The following is a 20,745-nucleotide window of genomic DNA, read 5'->3' on the forward strand; positions in this document are numbered from 1 at the left end:
AGCTGCCGTGTCACTGTCGTTCTTATAAGTAGGCATGGCCTCAGCCCACTTCGTGAAGTAGTCTACAGCCACGATAATGTACTTGTGATTCGCCGCTGAAGGCGGATTACAAGTCGTAAAATCAATACCCCACTTAGTGAAGGGACCAACGGTGACAACGGGAAAAAGGGGAGCTGGATGCGCGCGCATCTTGCGAGTAAAAATTTGACACGGGTGACAGCGTTTGACCGCTTCCACACAGTCCTTAAAGAGTGAAGGCCAAAAGTAGCCGGCACGTAATATGCGCTGGGCTGTAGCAAGCCCGGATAGATGACCACCACAAGCTCCACTGTGGCAATCATTAAGAACAGACTCCGCTTCCTCTAAGGTTAAACAACGTCGAAGAATTGAATCAACCCCTCGACAGTATAATGTGTCACCAATGATAACATAGTTTTTAGCCAGGTGACGTAACTTGCGACGTTCATCCTTGGAGAAAGTAGAGGGAAACTTCGAAGTCTGGAGATAAACAATGATATCTCCATACCAAGGGTCTTGTGAAGAGATGAGGAATATATGTTCGTCGGGTAAACTTTCCTCATAAACAATATCCTCTCCATAAGGAAGCTCAGAAATTAGCTCCGCGAAGACCATAGATTTCTTAGACTTGGCGGACAAGAACTCGAGGTCGAATTCTTGTAAAATGACTATCCATCTATTATATTTGCCCCCAATCACTCGCCTACTGAGGACAAATTGGAATGGATTGACCGCCGCTAGGACAAAAGTTTTGCGTAGCAAAATATAATGACGGAGCCTCTGGACAGCATGGACAGCTGCCAAGGCCAACTTCTCAACCGGAGAATGGCGGAGTTCAGGGCCTATTAAGCCTCAGCTCAAATAATAAATCACGTGCTCGACAAGAGCATCGTCTTCCTGAACTAGAACCATACCAATGGTAGATTCTGCTGCAGCGAGATATAAAAGGAAGTCTCTACCATAATCCGGTGGACTCAAAAGCGGGGCAGAGACTAATGCCTTTTTCAAAGCATCAAACGACCGCTGTGCAAAGTCGTCCCACACAAATGGAACTCCTTTTTGTAGCAAACGCATGAACCCTTTAGTGATCTCGGCGTAGTTTGCTATAAACCGTCTCAAGAAATTGGCCTTCCCTTAAAGACTTTGAAGTTGACGGATTGAGGACGGGGGAGGCAACTGAACTATTGCCTCAACCTTGAAGGGATCAACCCGAATCCCTTCATTGGACACTATAAACCCTAACAACCGACCTGATGTAACCGCGAAAACACACTTATTGGGATTCAACCGGATTTTATAGAAACGACATCGCTCAAAGACTAATCAAAGATGACTAGGGTGATCTGTTCTCTTTCGAGAACGAGCAGCGAGATCATCTAAGTATGCTTCGATGACATGTTTGATGTCGTGGAAAGCGTAGGACATGGCCCACTGAAACGTGGCTCCAGCGTTTTTAAGACCAAAGGGCATCTTTCGATATGCAAAGGTACCCCAGGGACATATGAAGGCAGTCTTATGCTGATCCTCAGGACGAATAGAGATTTGATTATAACCTGAGAAACCATCCATAAAGGAGAAAATCTCATTACCCGCACACTCGTCGATAATCTGATCAATGAATGGCGTGGGGTAATTGTCTTTTGGACAAGCCTTGTTTAAGTCCCTAAAATCGATGCATACGCGGATTGTTCCTTGCTTTTTGTCCACAGGGACTGGATTCGAAACCCAATCCGTAAGAGGAACAGGGTATATAAAACCTGCCCTTAGCAGCTTCTCAACCTCAGCTTTGATAGCCGCTGCTTTCCTAGGGTTAACCGGCCGAAGCCTTTGACGAATCGGTTTTGCGTTTTCGTACGTCTTGATCTCATGTTGGACTATAGAAGGATCAATGCCGGGCATTTCCTCATAAGACCAAGCAAATACATCACGATATTCCTTGAATAGGTCGGTGTAAATTTGAATTTCTTCAGGGGAACACTCAATTCCGATGAAGATATTCTCAATGATGTTAGGATCCTTAGAGATGTTTATAGGTATCATCTTTGAAATTACCGACATATTACCTTCGGCACGTGTGTGTGTTGGAGCCAAAGGGTTCGACACCGTACAAACATCACTACCAATGAGCTCGGAGAATCTAGATTCTACTTCCTGCAATGGAGGAAGAAAATATGAGCGATGGTGTAAGTCTTCCCAAGGTCGATCTATACCCATCATTACTTCGAGGATTGCTTCTTCAGAAGGTAGAACCGAATCTAAGCAGTCCAAGGCAGAGGTAGAATCAAAGCTCCAAGCTGGGGCCACATGACCATCTAACTCCTCTTCGGAAAAAGGAGTAGAATGGTTATCTGCAGAGTCTACGATAGACTGATATCTAAGCTCAGCTGCAGATATAGGAAATGCCATTCCATTCACTTGTCCTTCAACTAATGTGGTCGTAGGTGAAGGCAAGGTCCAAGGGTCAGAAAAATAATGAGTACGAAAGAACTCTTCTCGAGAAGACTCCTTGGATGATGAAATCGCATTGATTCTTGCAAAAGGAGAGGGAAGATCAAACGTACCCATCAATGAGGAATACATCCCTACTCCTAAATTCTCAGTCGGCGGGCGAGGGTTATCCACCAAAGGAACAGTAGAGTCGGAGGTTGCTTGAGGATCGATTGGAGCATAGTCCAATTGATCAACCTTAACGATTTTCCCCTCATGAGGAAAGCAAATGACACGAAACAGAGTCGATACGACGGCGTCCATCTCGTACACCCAGTTCCTTCCTAATAGGAGATTATAGTCTAGGTTAGCATCTACGACTTCAACTTCGATATTAACGACCTTCCCTCCAACACATATAGGAAAGGTCGGGATAATCCCATGCGGCTTGTGAGAATGGCCATCAAATGCAGTTAAGACGGTTGGTGAAGGAACGGCCGAAGGTGAACCAATAGCCTTCCAACATGACACGGACATGACGCATGTGGAAGCTCCTTCATCTATAACGGTGCGAAAAATATTGATTTTCCGGTATGTTGACTTTACCTGAAAAGCCATATGATGAGGGAGTCTCTTTTTGACATTTGACATGTCAAAAGAGAGCACTAAAGAGTTAGCTGGATCGACTGCTCCAATGGCGGAGAGTAAAGCACTTCTCTGAGACGGACACGATTGGAGAACTTCCAAAGCGGACATAGCACACGGGCTTTGAGCCAAATCCTCCACAATGGAGTAATTTTGGGCGGCCCTAGCATTAGGGTTAATCGTCGCGCGTTTGGCGGAACCTTTCGGTATCCTAGGTGTAGTCTCAACAAGAGGTCGCTCAATATGAAGGTCATTACTTCCGGGAACCATTTTATCCTTAGATGTTTCGGCTTCACCATAATCACGTGACCGAGTAGTCACGTTAACATTTGAACCCATCATAAAAACATTTGATGCTTTTTCCCCTTCCTGGTTGCCCCCTGAGGAGGTCCCAGGATTCGAATTCGCGCCAGCAAGAAGTTGCTGCCCTTGGGGAAACGGGTTAGTTAACACAGCTTGTGAACTAGAAGTCCCTTGCTGTCCTAACAAGCGCTGAGCGTCTTCAATTCTAGGGCAAAGATGAGTTAGATGGTCCCCACTGCATAACTTGCAAGGGAACTTAACTTTCTTTCTCGACTCACTTTTGCCACCACCAGCGTTGTTGCCGGATTTATTTGCATCAAGCTTCCCATCCGAGTTCTTCTTCTTACCACGTCCTTTCTTTTTCCCATTGGAATTTTGATTTCCTTTGGGGTTATCGGATTGGACGGCGTTAATGGAAGAATTTTGGGAGGCTTGAGGATTAGACATTGTGACTTGGTTGTTAGGAGCAGTTTGTAATGACAACTGCTGCAATTGATTCAACAAGTTCACTGTAGTCGAGTCTACTGACCCTACGATACCATCCACGTGCGGACCTGGCTTTGGCTTAGCTAAATCAACCTTAGATCCAGGAGCATCTGGCAAGTACTTTTGGAGGATCCCAGACTGAGAGTAAATCAGTTCTAACTGCTGGGCCCTGAAAATGGCTTGCTCCTCATAATAGACCCCAGACATGGAGACATCCTTGGAGATATCGGGTTGCAAAGACTTCAAAAACCACTCTAGACGGTACTCCGGAGGGATTTCGGCTTTAATGAGCCTTTTTCTCCGTCTCCATTCCTGAATGTGATGAGAAATGTGGGTTGCCTTATCCTGACGAAAGGTAGCCAGAAGTTCAGTTCCGGCATCATAGCGGACAGGCAACTGGAAGTGATTCAAGAAGATATTGGCTAAGTCTGCGAACGATGTAAAGCTGCCCCCTGGCAACTCTATATACCATTTAGCTGCATTACCAGTCAAGGTGCGCTGAAAGAGTCTCAACCTAATCGAATCCTCGATGAGGGAGTTGGATGAGCACCACAAATGGAATGTGGTTACATGATCGCCCGGATCTTCACCACTCTTCCCTTCGAATTTTGGTATATCCGAAGGGAGTTTGGTTGGGACCGGAGGCCAGGCCGGATTGTATCTGATAGGGTCGTTCGTTAGCTTAGTGAGATCTGGCAAGTTTAACGTTGCCAGAAACGGAAGCCTAGGAGGACCTAGGGGATTCCACCCAGACTGGGCAGAACTCCCAAAGTTCTGAAAAGATTGTCCTGGGATTTGGGAGGCACCAGGCTGCCCGAAGTGACCATTAGAACCGGCTGAACCAAAAGGCAAGCCTTGTGGTCCAGCAAAATTTGGAGTTTGACCAACTCTTGCCGTATAACCTCCATAGCCCGCAAAGTTTCCTCCTAAAGAATGGTAAGGAGTTGATAACCCCTGATATGGGTTCCAAGCCGAAGCAAGGGGAGGAATGCTTTGAAACATGCTAACCGTGGAATACTTCCTACTTCCTTGTTGGCCGATAAATGGATTCGCAGTTCCTGCAGTACTAACCCCAGGGTTATTCCAACCTTGGAAAGGATTGCTGCTTTGTCCTATTGAAGAAAAAGGCATGGATCCTACCGTCGGGTTGGAATGTGGTATATGACCACTTCCGAAAGGAAAACCCTGGAATGAAGCCGATCCGCCCATCATGGACGTAGCGGCACTGAACGGAACCGATGGAATACCCTGTGATTGGGTGCCAAAAAGGAAGGAACCAGTACTAAAAGCATTGGTTTGGGCATTTCCACTCATGGACGGAATGGAGGTAGACCCAATTAAATACGTGCTAGCAAAAGATCTGAACAAGGAAGCGGAGGGGATGGAAATGGTTCCTCCCCCTTGCACCGATGTTGGTGTTTGCATAGTCGCAGCACTCGTAGAAGCCATGCTTCCAGTAGTGATCATAAATGGTAAGCGCGTAGCGTAATTTGGACTTGCTGGTCTATGTGACGGAGTCCCAACGTATTGCAATACGTCTGGATAACTAGATGGTAGTGGAGAATTTGGAATCACTAGAGATTCTGAAAGTTCTTCTACCTCTACGTTATTCTCCGCTTGAAAGCGAACTCGAGAAAGGACTGGAGTGTCCCTCTCTTACTCAGAAGTGCCAGGCCTTGCTTGGCCGCTAATATCCCCGAGAGGAGGATCAATCCCCGATGCGTCAACCGGCGTGGGACGGGCCCCACTGGTAGTATCCCCTCTGCGCCTTCTAGGAGAAGGCTCTAAACTAGGTGGCGAGAGACCACGAAGTCTTCGAGACCGTCTTGGAGACCGGTCAGCCACTTTGAATTTTTTGTTATGATCTAACTAAAGACTCAAAAAATTAAAAGCTAAGCCGACTAGGAGCACAGAGCACACACTATAAAGTTCCTAAAGATACAGCCAGTCAAACAACTTCCAAGTATTTCCGCTCCGGGTGATTAGGACCGGACACCAAAATACGAGAAAGTGAATCAAAGGGCCTTCCGAAGATAGTCTGGGATGATGAGGGCCCAGTCCTATCAGCGAAGGTATCAGAGGAAGTTACGCTGACCTCCTAACAACAGCCTGCGCCGGTGCAAGCCCCCAAGCTTCACAAGGGTGCCCTCCAGTAGTACTGTCGAGAGTGATACAACGTCGACCTCAGGTGCCACGGGATTCCCCTCTGCAGCCACCTATGCAGATCCCTAGGAGAGGCAACTATGGGTACCAACTCGTCGCAGAAGCCAGGCGGAACAGTCGTGAGGTAAGTTCGGACAAGTAGGAGAGGGGGTATCTCTCTTCCCTGTCTTCACAGACCCTCGTGCTTAACTCCCAGATCCGGAGCTTTCCTGGTCTTCCTAACGCTATTGGATTTACTCTCGTTAATCAGACTCTTATGTTTGACGTTTTATGTGGCCTTGGAGAGTTAACTCTCCACTCGCCTAATCCAAGGCCCTAAAATCCTAGACTTGTTGGTGTAATAACTAAAACAAAAAGTTCTAGTGGATTTTAATTAAGCGCTTGATTTTATTAGGCTGTTCTTTAAGTCACAAGGTAATGGAGATGAAACTTGTGGTGTTTTTATGGACGCAAAAGAAATTAATAAAACTTAGCTACATGCACATGCACTTTTGTTTTCGATGAAGAGAAATTTCTATGAGGTTCAGAGGTACTTGTAATATAAACAAATTTTCTTTTTCTTTTCAGACTCCACACTCACAAAAACTAACAAAACTAAATATGCCTAAAAAGAGATGCAAATCCTACCTTAATGAAAGAACTATATGTGGATGCAAGATTCAAAGACTACTCTAAAAACAAAGAAGGAAAGTTGCTGCTTTACCAAATTTTGTCTTGCCACTAAAATGCTTAGATAGAAGATGATGTGTTACCAATCATTTCGTCCAAACAATAAAAACAAGTTCTAAGATAAAAACAAAGCACTTTCACTTCGCAAAAAAGGAAATCAAATGAGAAGCAAGTTTAAGAAAGCGAAACTCAACAACTTTCAAAAGATTTTCTTTCAATCAAACCAAAAAGTCTTTTTCAAAGGAAAGCTCTCAAAAATACTGACACCAATGATTGATAAATGGGCAACCAAACACTTTTGTGAATCGACACCTTTCAAATGATGAAAACTCAACAAAAATAAATGTGTTTGAAATCGCTTTTGACAATCAAAAGCAGCAATGAAAGTCCCAAAAGATCAAAAGACAAGTTTCAAGAAAATGGTAACAAACAACTTTCCCGAAACGAAGGAGCAAATGGTCACAAAAATGATTTCGTTAAGCAAACAAAAGTGTCATCAAAGCAAAAATGGACACAAAGATTGAACCCAATCTTCCTACTCTGTCGAAACAGAGCAATCAAGATTCTTAAACAGAAATCTTGTGTGTCAAAAATCAATGACGCTTGCAATCAACGAAAACAAGACTAATACTCCTTATGACTAGAGAGAGTTCAGAACAAGATGCCCTCTGTCAACAGAGAACTGTTACTGGAAAAGTGACTGCTTGACACTGACCCAAACCACCAGACAATCATTCAGCAAGAAGAAAATTTATAAATCTTGAAATTTATGTAATATACGCGCCTGCAAATAAATGCAGAATGCGTGTACACGCATCTGTAACTAAGGAAACCTGCGTATACGCGGGTTCACTTAGTGAAACTTGTGTATATATGCTTCTGTAATCCAGGAAAAGAGCGTATCTGAAGTCTTTCAAGAAAAATAAAAAAAACACAGACTGAAAAACTGGAAAATCTTGGAGTTCAAGAAAAGATCAGGCAGTCAGAGCCAACAAACAGAGGGGCTGAGCCTTGATTGGCTTGAAGACTACCCAAACTAGGAACAACAAGAGTGTTGTCCCCAGTGGAGTCGCCAATTCTGGTTGAAGGGAAAGTACCCCTAGGGTCCTTTGGGCTAAGACTCTACCAGACTGAAAATTGCTTATTTAAAGAAACACACACACAGCCATCATTTTTACTTTTAAGCAAATTCTAACGTTAAGGGTACGTACCTAAGGTCCTACGTTCGAGAAGGCCTTTAGGGTCCAAACCCTTCTTGGAGTTCCCTTCTTCTTCCTTTGACCTGCAAGACAAACAAATCAAAGAACACAACAGTACATGTACAGATACTTATGTATAAACCATCTTTATGCTATAAAGTTAGTTATAAAAATCTTTAAGTAACCACTTGCATAAGAATTCAAAACAAGAATCTCATAAGCATAAAGAAAGATTGTTTCGGGAACAAAGACGTGTTTCTTTATATATAAAGGCAAATAAAGTACATATAACGGAAAGATATCACCTGAACACCTTCAGCAGGCTCCAAGCAAAGCTTCCTCCCGGATTCGTTCCAGCCTCAAGCCTCCAACAAGAGCCCCTTCCAAGTCTTACTCAATGATGATATCAAGGATGAATGATCACCAATACACATGGAAACAAGGGTTTCCTATGCAAAATGGGGGAAGTGCAGAAAGCACCAAGGACTTTAGACCTGGTCTAAGGGGAAAATCTCAGCATAATAATCTTGCTCTCCTCTCTCTCTCCCCTTGGCCTTCCCTTTGATGTCTTTTTATACCCTCTCCAAAGTAGTTTTTTAGTTAGGAGTTGGTTGGGAACAGTTGGGCCACGGGCACTAACAGGTGATCCAGCAGGTAAAACCTGCGATCTCCGCTCGAAAAAGAGGAATTTAATATTTTTTTAAGTGTTTTAATAGATACACGCGGGTTGGGTATGACAGACCCGCGTGTACACGCGTTTAACTCAGGGCAATGTCGCGTATAGGGAATAAAACACTGTTTTTTAAATTTTTGGACCAGGTCTGGAAGGAGGGGTTGCCCTAGGCCATAAGTGCAGCATCACAAACCATAAGAGTGAGATTTGGAGCTATAACACCTGCTCCTGTGGTATCCCATACATTGGGGAAACGGGAAGGTCCATCAAGTAAAGAATTATCGAACATGTTGCTGACATTAGACACAATTGATCCCGCACATCAGCCCTTGCCGAACATGTAGAGAAATCGAAACATCATGTATGCATTGAAGAATCCAAAGTCATTGCTCGGGTTGATCATTTCCACCACAGGAAACTTAGGGAAGCGATTGAAATTGAGAGGCACACCAGAAACTGTAATAGGGATGATGGTTGGAAATTAAGTAAAAGTTGGATTCCAGCTCTCTCCTCTTGACTCTTCCCTCCCTCCCCCCTTTTTCCTGTTTGTTCTTCTGTTTCTCCCTTTCTTGTCCTTTACTTATCTGGAGAAATTGTTCTCTAATTGGTTGGCTTAACTTATCCTAAAATTTCTGCCTTCCTCCTGTTTAATCTTGACTAGTTCTCCTCTAACAATTTATGATATGCTAATCGAATGAATCTAAATATCTGAATATGAATTATGTCTAATCCTAATTTATCTTGGATAAGTCAAACCCTAATAGATCTCATTATATAAATTAATTATTTAGATAACACATTAATACTATTAAATTAATTAATTTATAATACTGAAATAAGATAATAATTCTTTATTTCATAATAGCTAGTTCCTAACTAAATATTAAAACATTTTAACAAATAATAATCTTATTATAGAAATTAATGATATTTTAATTTGTAATACTAGCTAATTTATCTTAAATAGGTCAAACACTAACAAATTACCTTATAATAATTAATAATTTTATTATTAAATAATCTGTTTCTACTATCAAAATAAAATATTTAATTATCACATAACGACTAGTTTTTAAAAAATTAACCAATGATTACTTTTTCTAATGGCTAACTCTAGGCAATGATGCATCCTTGCTATTTATTCCTTCAGATCTAGTGATTTCTCACCTTGTCCTAAGGATGAACCACATTAGTTGGTTCGAAACGTTGACCCAATCCCAACAACGTGATTAACCTGAAAGACTGATATATACATTATGGATCACAAAAGTCTTAGATATAACATATATTAGAAATTATCAAATTGAAAGGAAATAGTGTTGGGGTTCCAGGTGGAATAGGCGGGTGGCCACCAATACCCACCTAGATCATGCCCCCCCCCCCCTTAGGATGCAATGGTATCCATTGCATTGAGAGGCTCCATGAGATGGGGAAACTTCTGCTCAACTTGGTCCCTGGTGAGCCACTTGCCTTGGTGTAGGAGTTGGCCAACTTTAACAACCTGATACAGTGGGGTCCTCTGTTGGAAAGTATTCTTTATATGTGTGTCCATGATATGATCAGTTGTGGCCTTTTGAATGCAGTTTAGATTCAACTTTTTTGGTGTCAATTTCCTAGCCATATCTGATGTGTCCAATAATGGTGGAAAGTATGGTCGAAGGTGGTCCACATTGAATGTGGGGTGCAAGCCAAGAAATGGTGGGATAGTGAGCTTGAAAATGTTGTCTCCCACAACCTTGGTGATGGTGTAAGGACCATATTGAAATGGTCAAAGCTATAGATGGGCTCTAGAAAGGCATTCCTTCTACAAATGCAACCACACTTTGTCACCCACCGAACACTTATGTAGTACCTAATGATGATCATGTGGTTGTTTGTACTTGGCATTAGATTTATCCAAGGTGTTGTGAACCTATTGGTGGATATGTTGAATACATCCAATAAACCTATTGGCTTTATCAGCTTTGAACTAAACATAGGTAGAATCCTCCTGTGTAGTTGCAAAAGGAAGTGCATCATCAATGGGACATAATAGTTGAAACCCTAGGCCCACTGTAAAGGGGTTGTGTCCATTCAATCTATGGAGAGATCTATTATAATTGTGTTGCTCATAGGGAATATTCTCATCCGATTTTCGTGAATGCTTAGACTTCTACATGTGGGGTATGTGCACAATCATCCTATTTATGACCTCTTTCTGGCCATCAGTTTGGGGTGTAATGCAGTCGACTTGGTGATCCTGGTGTCCAACAATGACCAGGGGATTGGCAATAATACTCTTAGGAACGTATTATCTCAATATGATATAATGGTCTACAAGATCTTAAAATACAACCATACTCATTCAAAGAAGAGTTTAGTATTGGCTTATGTTGTGATATTCTTCTTGTAGGAAGCCAATATAGACATTTTAGAAAATTTGTCGATGACCACAAATACACAAAAATTTCCATGCTTGTTAAAAGGGAGGAAAGACATATAGTCCATGTAGATGGATTCCTAGGGCCAACCAAGGGTAGGAATATGAGTATATAGACCTTGCTTATTAATGGTTGGCTTGGAGATAACACAGACAATGTAGGATCTTATATATTTTTTGACATTTTGTCAGAGATTTTTCTAATAAAAATAATTTTGCAATACTACCACTGTCTTCTCTACACTGAAGTGTCCTATGACCTGACTGTAGTATGCCTCCCAAATCATCTTGGCATACTCGCTTGAAGGAACAAAAAAGTGTCCCAAGTGGCACAAAAGTGTGTCCTAGTGTTGGAAGTATGGAACTAGATTTCCATCCATCAACACCTAGTATGTGGTGGTGAATTATAGATAATTTTTGTAAAGTCATGACCATCCACAAGTCTCATTCCTACAAGAGTCAAGAACAGTGTTCAATGCCAAAACTAGTGGACGACTGAGGAAATATGCAACATTATTGGTGATGCCCTTCTTGTACATAATGTTCAGATGAAATTGTTGCATATATGTTGACCATTTTTTATGGTGGTCGCTCACTTCCCTTGTGTCTATATAACCTAAAGAGGTCACTAATCTATGTGAATGATCATCTCTTTCAACATAATGTAATGTTTCCACTGCTAGCAATCCTACATGATGGAATACATATATTTAATCATAGGTGGGGTATTTATGAATTGTATTAGAGAGTTTCTCACTATGATAGGCCACCAAATTCCCTTGTTGGGTGAGGACTGCACCAACAACATAGTCAAGGGAATTTGTCTCAATTTCAAATGGATGTTGCAGAACTAGCAATGCATGTACTAGTGTAGAGCAAAGGTGGCACTTCACCTCAACAAATTCCTTTTGTTGGGACTCAGACCAGAAAAAATTTGTTTTTTCTCTGCCCATGGTAACTTGACTCAAATTCCAAGCAATATATGAGAATCCCAACACAAACCTTCAATAGAAATTGTCAAGGCATAGAAATTTGCGAAGCTCTATTAGATTGGTTGGGGCTGGCCATTCCTGAATTACTTGGATCATAGATAGATCCAAATGAACACATTTCTTATCAATGGTGTAACCTAGATATTGGACCTAGTTCATGCTAAAGGTGCATTTCACCAAGTTGGCATATAGTTTTTGTTGCCATAGGTTTTGAAGGAGTTTTCAAATGTGTTGCAAGTGCCCTTCCCAAACCTTGATAAAGATGAGGAATCTTTCCAGATATGCAACCATGAACAAGTTGGTGAGGGTTGCAATATTTCATCCATCAACCTCATAAAAGTTGAAAGGGCATTTGTCAACCCAAAAAGCATGACCAACTACTCAGAAAAGTCATCCTTAGAATTGAAGGTTTTCCTTCAGACATATGTGGGTTTTATTGGAAATTTTTGATAGGAAGACGTAAAATCAATATTTTTGAATTACTTGGGCCCCTGGAGCTGGTCAAGAAGGTCATCAATCCATGGGATTGGATACCTGCTTCTAACATTGATTTCTTTTAGTTCTCAATAATCAATGCAGAGTCTCCAGGTTGCATCCTTCTTCTGTAGGAGTAAGATTGGGCTCCCACAAGGTGAGGAACTTGGTTGTATGTTCCATTTTTGTAGAAACTCCTAGATTGGCAAACCGATTTCTTCATTTTCTAGAAGAGATCAGTAGTATATCATCCCATTGGATATAAGTTATTTGGGAGTAAGGTTGATCGAATTCTTGACTTAACAGTTAAACGATACCCTTGCGGGTGAGGAGATGATGTCCCTGTATTCTTCCACAACCTTATCCACCTACTTCTGGTGCATGGAGGTAGCATTATTGGGGGAAATAGATGTGGCCACAATCTTCCCCTTATTTTTGGGAGTGAAACAGAAAGAAAAAGAAAATCTTGTTCTGGGAGATGATCTTACTGTATTTCTTAGTAGAGATCAAAGAAATGGTGAAAGGTAGGGCGACCTATGGTACCTTGTATATCTTACTACCTAAAGTAATAATAATAGTGAGAGGCCTGGAATAATACACATCATGCCACTTCCACATATATAGTGGTCTAAAATACATCACAAACTTCAAGGGGAGAAACATCACATAATATTTCATCTGTGAAGGGCCTGATGTTATAGGGTAGCTGGCACTACTGGCTGATGCGAATATCTCACTCTTTTTGGATCCATACGGTGGTCTACGGTTGTGGGTGTGGTGTTGATCGTAAGGCCAACCCCTTCATGACCTTAACTAAGATGAGTTTATTTCGTCTTCCATTTTCGATAATGAATTGTAGTAGAGAACTCTTCACCCACATCTATGAGGGGATGAAATGCTCCCCCTCCTTTATATCTTCAGGCTCAATGTTTCGGACATTGTTGGTGGCAATGATGGCGCTAGGCTCTGCATTGATAATATGCTTCCCCTTGTCAATCCCCTTGTTAGGATCAAACTAAGAGTCAAAACATGCATTTTACTCTAAAGGTTTCAACTTGGCCACCAATGACTGCTTGGCGTGACACTCTTTTGTGTTGTGAGTGGGGCTCCTGTCGAAATCACACCGTTTTCCCATGTCCTTCTTCATCTTCATGGTATTATTATTTTCTTGTGGCTTTGATGGGTTGTCCTGGGTCAGCCCACCTTCGCTCTATCCTTTGTTATACAGTTTGGAGGTTCCATTTCTCTTCTTTGGATTTGTAGATCCAATGTTTCTCTTATTTTGTTTAAATTTATACTTGAACTTGATAGCATATCCGTGTGGGGTGCCAATCTAGGATATATACAGGAACTCCATCTCCTCCTAGATATTCTTGTGAATAAAACTATGGTACTTGATTACTAGATGCCACTAAGAATCCTTGATACCCAACTTCGTGCGAGGAGTATGAAAAATATTTGTGAAGTCTCGAATGTCCTTCTCCCTTTCCAACCGCATTGTGGTCCATTTTATGTATATATCTTCATAGCCCTTGACAAGGTAATATTGTTCCTTAACAACATCTTGGAAATAATTCCATGTGGGTGTGGCTGAAAATACTAAGGGTTTCTTCTCGTCCCTCTACACATAGTAGGTTTTTCATTAGTCCTTGACGTGGGGGGCAACTTTGAGGAGTGAAAAAGTAATATTTATCGTATTGGAAAATTTATGAACAAAAATATTTCCTTGCAGAAAATTTAATAATTTATCTACGAAATTTTCATCTATCTAACCTTCAAATATAGAAATGTCAAAGTTAACTTGTACCTTAAGGTGGGTGGTGCCTCCAAGGTGATTGTCGAATGAAGATGCTTTTCCCTCTGAAACTCGTTGAAGGACCTTGGAAAATATATCTATCATATCATTCCTTTGTTTCTTGAGGGCTTCTTCGAGCAACATTTTGAAATGATCTCCTACTCCCTCATCTTTATTTTCCTCTACCATGGGAGGCCATTGGGTTCAGTGAGGCCTGTCTTGCAAGGGTTCAAACAGTTCAAGTCCTAACTCATATCCTGACCTCATTGGGGATATTAATAGAAACTTAGGGAAAGAGAAGACCACTCTAATAACACTAATCCATATTTAAGCACGAAAAAAAACAAAATAAATATTTAAAAATAAACACATAGCTACAATGAAAGTTGAACTTCAATTCATTAATAACAAATATTGCAAATTGTTTACATGCAGATGGGAAATAAACTAGCTCACACAATGGTAGATATCTTTGAGAAGACATGTGACAAATACATGCCTTCTAAAATATGTTACAATGAGGCTTGACAACCTTTTCCTTATTGAGAAATAAGGGAAAACCATAAATATTCAAAAACCTAACACTAGGAGATGAAGAGCCAAACGTTTGAGGGCCCCATTGGGGTTAGTTGGTACATCAACTTCCAAGGGTTGTAGGTTTGGCATACAATATCTGTTTAAGGCGTATGATACCTCATTAGAAATATATATCTAATCTTAACAATTTTCAACTACAAACCCTGTTTGAGGCTATTAGTTTACTTATTTTACAAAAAAGTGTGGTTTAGGGCCTCAAAACGACTCTCAAAATATGGAACCTGAAAAACTACCATAAATAGTAAATTGTGCTAGAAATTGGGAAATGGAAAGGAAATAGTGATGGGTTCCAAGTGGGATAGGATATTCACCACTAATATCGACCTAAATTAGTCCTCCCCCCTTAGGAAGCAATGGTCCCCATTGCATTAAGAGCCTCCATGAGATGGGGAAATTTCTATTGAACTTGATCCCTAGTGAGCTACGTAACATGGTGAATGATTTGGCCAACTTTAACGACCCAATATAGTGGGATCCTCTGTTGGAAAATGTTCTTGATCTGTGTGTTCATGATCGGATAATTTGGGGCTTTTTCAATGTAGTATGGGTTGAGCTCTGTGGATGTCATCTCCTTAACAATGTTTGATGTGTCCAAAACTAGTGGAAAGTATGAACGAAGATGGTCCACATTGAATACGGGGTGCAAGCCAAGGAATGGGGGGATATTAAGCTTGAAAGTGTTATCTCACATAACCTTGATGATGGTGTAAGGTCTATATCAGAGTGATCAAGGCTTCTGATGGGCTCTGGTAAGGCATTCCTTCTACAAATGCAACCACACTATATTGCACACCTGAAACTTATGTGGCACTTGATGATGACCATGTCATTTTTGTACTAGGCATTGAATTTATCCAATTTGTTTTTAACTTGCTGGCAGATGTGATGAATCCATTCAATAAATTTTGTGCCTTTATTAGCTTCAGATTGAACATGGGTAGATTCTTCATGTGTAGTTGCAAAAGGAAATATGACATCAATGGGCCATAACTATTGAAACCCCAGGCCCATTGAAAGGGTTGTGGCCAATTGAGCTATGAAGAGATTTGTCATAACTATGTTTCACATAAGAAATACTCTCATCCCATTTTCACTGATGCTTAGAGTTGTACATGCAGAGTATGTGCACAATCATCGTGTTGACATCCTCTATCTAGAGATTAGTCTAGGGGTGGAATGCAGTCGACTTAGTGAGCTTGGTACCTAACAATGACCATAGACTCAACCAAAATGCACATAATAAATTTTTATCATGATATGATATAATGGTCTACAGGATCCTAAAATGCACAAACACTTATTCAAAGATGAGATTGGCAGTGGCTTCTATTGTGATATACTTCTTGTAGGTAGCCAATAGAGCCATCTTAGAAAATATGTTGATGACCACAGATACACAGTAGCTTCCATACTTTGTATAAGGAATTCTAGACATATATTCCATGGAGATGGATTCCCAGGGTCAGCCACAAGTAGGCAGGGGAGTATACAGACCTTTCTTCTTAATGGTTTTTTTGGCGATGGCACATACAGTGCAGGATCTGATATATTTTCCAACGTATTGTCAGATATTTGGCCAATAAATATAATTTTGTAGTACTTCCATTGTTTTTTCTACACTGAAATGTCCTGTAACCCAACTTTAATACATCTCCCAAATAATCTTGGCACGCTCACTTGAAGGAACACAACTTACCCCAGGTGGCACAATAGTGCATCTTAGAGGTGGATGTTTGGAAGTGTCTTTCTATCCATCAACATCTAGTATGTTGTGGAAACTTTTTTATCATTTTTGTAAAGTTGTGGATATCAAGAAGTCTCATGCCCAAAAGAGTGAAGAACAGTGATCAGTGCCATAACTAGTGGCTGACTGAGGTAATCTACAACATTATTGGTTCTTCCCTTTTACAAATATGTGGACCATTTGTGATGGTATTTATTCCACAACTTCACTTGTGTCTTTATAAACTGAAGAGATTGGTGATCTGTGTGGATGATAGTCTCCTACACCAAAATGTAATGTTTCCACTGCCGGAAAGCTTGCGGGATGGAATACATCTCTTTATCCTATGTGGGGTATTTCATAATTATATCATAAAGTTCCTCTCTGTGGTAGGCCATTACATGCCCTTGTTGGGTGAGAAGTGCACCAATAGCATAGTTGGAGGCATTTGTCTCAATTTCAAATGGCTCTTGCTGATTTGGCAATGTGAGTACTTATGTTAGGACTTGAACTAGAAAAACATTGTTTCTGCTCTACCCTTGGTAATTTGACTCAAAGGCTAAGTGATATCAGAGAATCCCAACAAAAAATTTCAATAGAAATTGGTAAGACCTAGTAAGCTCCAAAGTTATGTTAAGAGTGGTCGGCGCTGACCAATATCGAATGACTTAGATATTAACCGAATCCACATGCACATGTTGGTCATTAATGATGTAAACCAAATATTAGACCTGGTTCATGCCAAAGATGAATTTATCCAAGTTAACACATAGTTTTTGTTTCCCTAGGGTTTGTAAGACTTACTGAATGTGTTGCAAGTGCTCTTCCAAACTCTTGCTAACGATGATGATGTCAATCTAGGGATAAATTTTGCAGGGCCATTTGTTAACCCAGAAGGCATGACCAACCACTCAGAAAGACCCTCCTTAGATTTCAACATGGTCTTCCATACATCTATGGGTTCTATTGGAATATGATGATAGCCAAACTTCAAATCAATCATGATGATGTACTTTTCACCTTTGAACTAGTTAAGAAGGTCATCAATTTATGGGATTGGATACATGTTCATGAAAGTGATTTTATTTAGTGTCTGATAATCAAGGCAGTGTTAACAGGTCCCATCCTTCTTTTGTACAAGTACAATTGAGCTCCCAAAAGGTTATGAACTTGGTAAGATGTGTGCTTTTTGTTGCAACTCTTGGATCTGCCACTTGATTTCCTTATTTTCTAGAAGAGAGCGATAGTATATTAGGCAATTGGGTAGAGGTGCTCCAGGAGTTAGGTTGATCAAATTCTTACCTGATGGTGCAAAGGTACCCATATGGGTGAGGAGAATATGTCCATGTATTCTTCCACAACCTTATCCACCTGCTTCTAATACGTGAAGGTTCCCTTCTCAGGGGCTATGGATGTGGCCATGATCTTTCCCTTACCTTGAGCATGAAAAAAAAAAAAAAAAAAAAAATAATAAATAAATAAAAAACAAAAACAAAAAAAACAAATTTCTCTGTCTTAGAGATTATCTTACTGCATTGCTTAAAAACTATCAAAGAAATGGCATTAGGTGGGGTTACCTCTGGTATCATGTATAACTTACTTCCCAAAGTAATAATAATAGTGAAAGGCCTAGACTCATACACAACACGAAACTTCCATAGATATGGTTCTCTTAATAACACATCACAAAATTCAAGGGGAGCAACATCACACAATACCTCATCCGTGAAGGGCTTAATGTTGTAGGGTAGGAAACACTGCTAGCTATCGAGGATATATCGCCCTTGGTGGATCCATCCAATGGTGTATTGTTGTGGGTATGTTATCATCGGTATGCCTAACCACTTCATGAACTCAAGTGAGATGTGATTATTTTGGATCCCGTTGTCGACAATGAACAACCGCAGAGAAACCTTTACCCATATTTGTGAGTGGAAGAGACGCCCCCCTATTCTAGATCTTCGGGCTCAATATTCTTGACCCTAGTGGTGGAAACTATGACGCGAGGATCAACATCGATAATATGCTTCCCCTTTTTTGTCCCCTTATCAGGTTCCAACTCAAAGTCAGAACATACATCTGACTCTGAATCTTTCAGCTCATCCACGGATGACAGGTTGGTGCGACACTCATTTGTGTTGTGAGTGGGACTCTTGTGGAAATTACACCATTTCTCATGTCCTTCTTCATCTTTGTGGTGCTATTATTTGCTTATGGCTTCGATGGGTTGTCTTGGGTCAGCACACCATGGATTTTTCCTTTGTTTTTCGATTTGGAAGTGTTTTTTCCATGGTTCATATTTTCAAATCCAATGTCTTGCTTCTTCTATTTAAATTTCTACTCAATCTTAAGAACACATCAATATGAAACACCAAGAAAGTAGATGTCAAATAACTCCTTCTTTTCCAAGATATACTTGAGCAGACAGGCGTGGTACTTGAGTACCAGATGCTGGTCAAAATCCCTTATACCCAACTTTATGCAAAGGGTATGAAAAATATTTGTGAAATCTTGCATGTCATAATCCATTTCCTACTAGAGTGTGGTCCATTTTATCTACTTATCTTCATAGCTCCTGACAGGGTAATATTGTTCCTTAATGATGTCTCAAAAAGAATTCCAGAAGTGTGTGGCTAAAAATAGTGGGGGTTCCTTCTTGTCCCAGTGCTCACAGTAGGTTTCCCACTAATCCTTGACATGGGGGCGGGGGCACTTTGAGAAGTTCAAAACTAATATTTTCTCTGTTGGAAAAATTATGAATCAAAAATATCCTTCCAGCAGATTTGACAATTTATCTACGACATTACATCTATCTAGCCTTCAAATATAGTAATGTCAAATTTAGCTTATTACTTAAGGGGGTGGTGCCTCCGAGATGGTTTCTAGATGAATATGCTTTTCCCGATGATACTCTCCAAAGGATCTAGGAAAACTTATCAATCATATTGTTCCTTTGTTTCTTGAGGGCTTCTTCGATCAAAATTTTGAAAGGATCTCCTACTCCCTCACCTTTATTTTCTTTCTCCATGGGAGGCCACCGGGGTCGGTGAGGCTAGCCTTGCAAGGGTTCAACCAGTTGAAGTCCTAACTCCTTATACCTCAACCTCATTGGGGACATGCACAGAAAAATAGAGAAAGAGAAGACCACTCTAATACCACTAATCCATATTTATGTAGGAAAGAAAATGAAATAAAAATTTAAACAGAAACACAGAGCTATAACGAAAAATAAACATCAATAATTAATAACAAATACTAAAAATATCCAAAAACCTAACCTTAGGAGATGAAGCGCCAAAAGTTTGTGGGCCCCGTTGGGGTTAGTTTGTACATCAACTTCCCAGGGCCATAAGTTTGGCATACGATCTTCATTTGACATGTACAATACCTCATTAGAAATATATATCCGAGGATAAAAAAATTCGACTATAGACCATATTATAGAATATAAGTATGCCCCTTTTTCAAAAAAACATTGTTTAGGGCCTCAAAATGACTCTAGAATTTTAGGACTCTAGAAACTTTCAAAAATAGTAAATTGTGCTAGAAATTAGGAAACTAAAAGGAAATAGTTTTGGGGGTCCAAGTGAAATAGTAAGGTGGCCATCAATATCCACTTGAATCAACACCCCCACCCCCCCCCCCCCCCCAAGGAAGCAATGATTTGCATTGCGTTGAGAGCCTCCATGAGATGGGGAAACTTCTGCTAAACTTGGTCCCTAGTGATCCACTCACTTTGGTGAAGGAGCTGGCCAACTTTAACAACCCGATATAGTGGTATCCTCTATTGTAATTTTTTCTTGATCTATGTATCCATGATTCAATCAATTATGGCATGTTCAATGCAGTCTTGGTTGATTTATGTTGGTGTCAACTACTCTACAATGTTTGATGTGTCCAACAATGGTGGAAAGTATGGCAGAAGGCAGGCCACATTGAATAAGGGGTGCAAGGCAAGGATGGTTTGATACTGAGATTAAAAGTTTTGTCTCCCACAACCTTGATGATTATGTAAGGCTCATATCAGAGTGGTCAAAGCTTCTGATGTGCTCTAGTAAGGTGTTCTTTCTAGAAATGCAACCACACTTTATCGCCCACATGAAACTTATGTAGCACCTGATGTTGATCATGTCATTGTTAATACATGATTTATCCAAGATGT

The sequence above is a fragment of the Pinus tabuliformis genome, chromosome 4_1 (assembly GCF_031772625.1).
Source record: "Pinus tabuliformis cultivar Carrire ecotype Pingquan chromosome 4_1, CPIR1, whole genome shotgun sequence".
In the NCBI taxonomy this organism is placed as follows: domain Eukaryota; kingdom Viridiplantae; phylum Streptophyta; class Pinopsida; order Pinales; family Pinaceae; genus Pinus; species Pinus tabuliformis.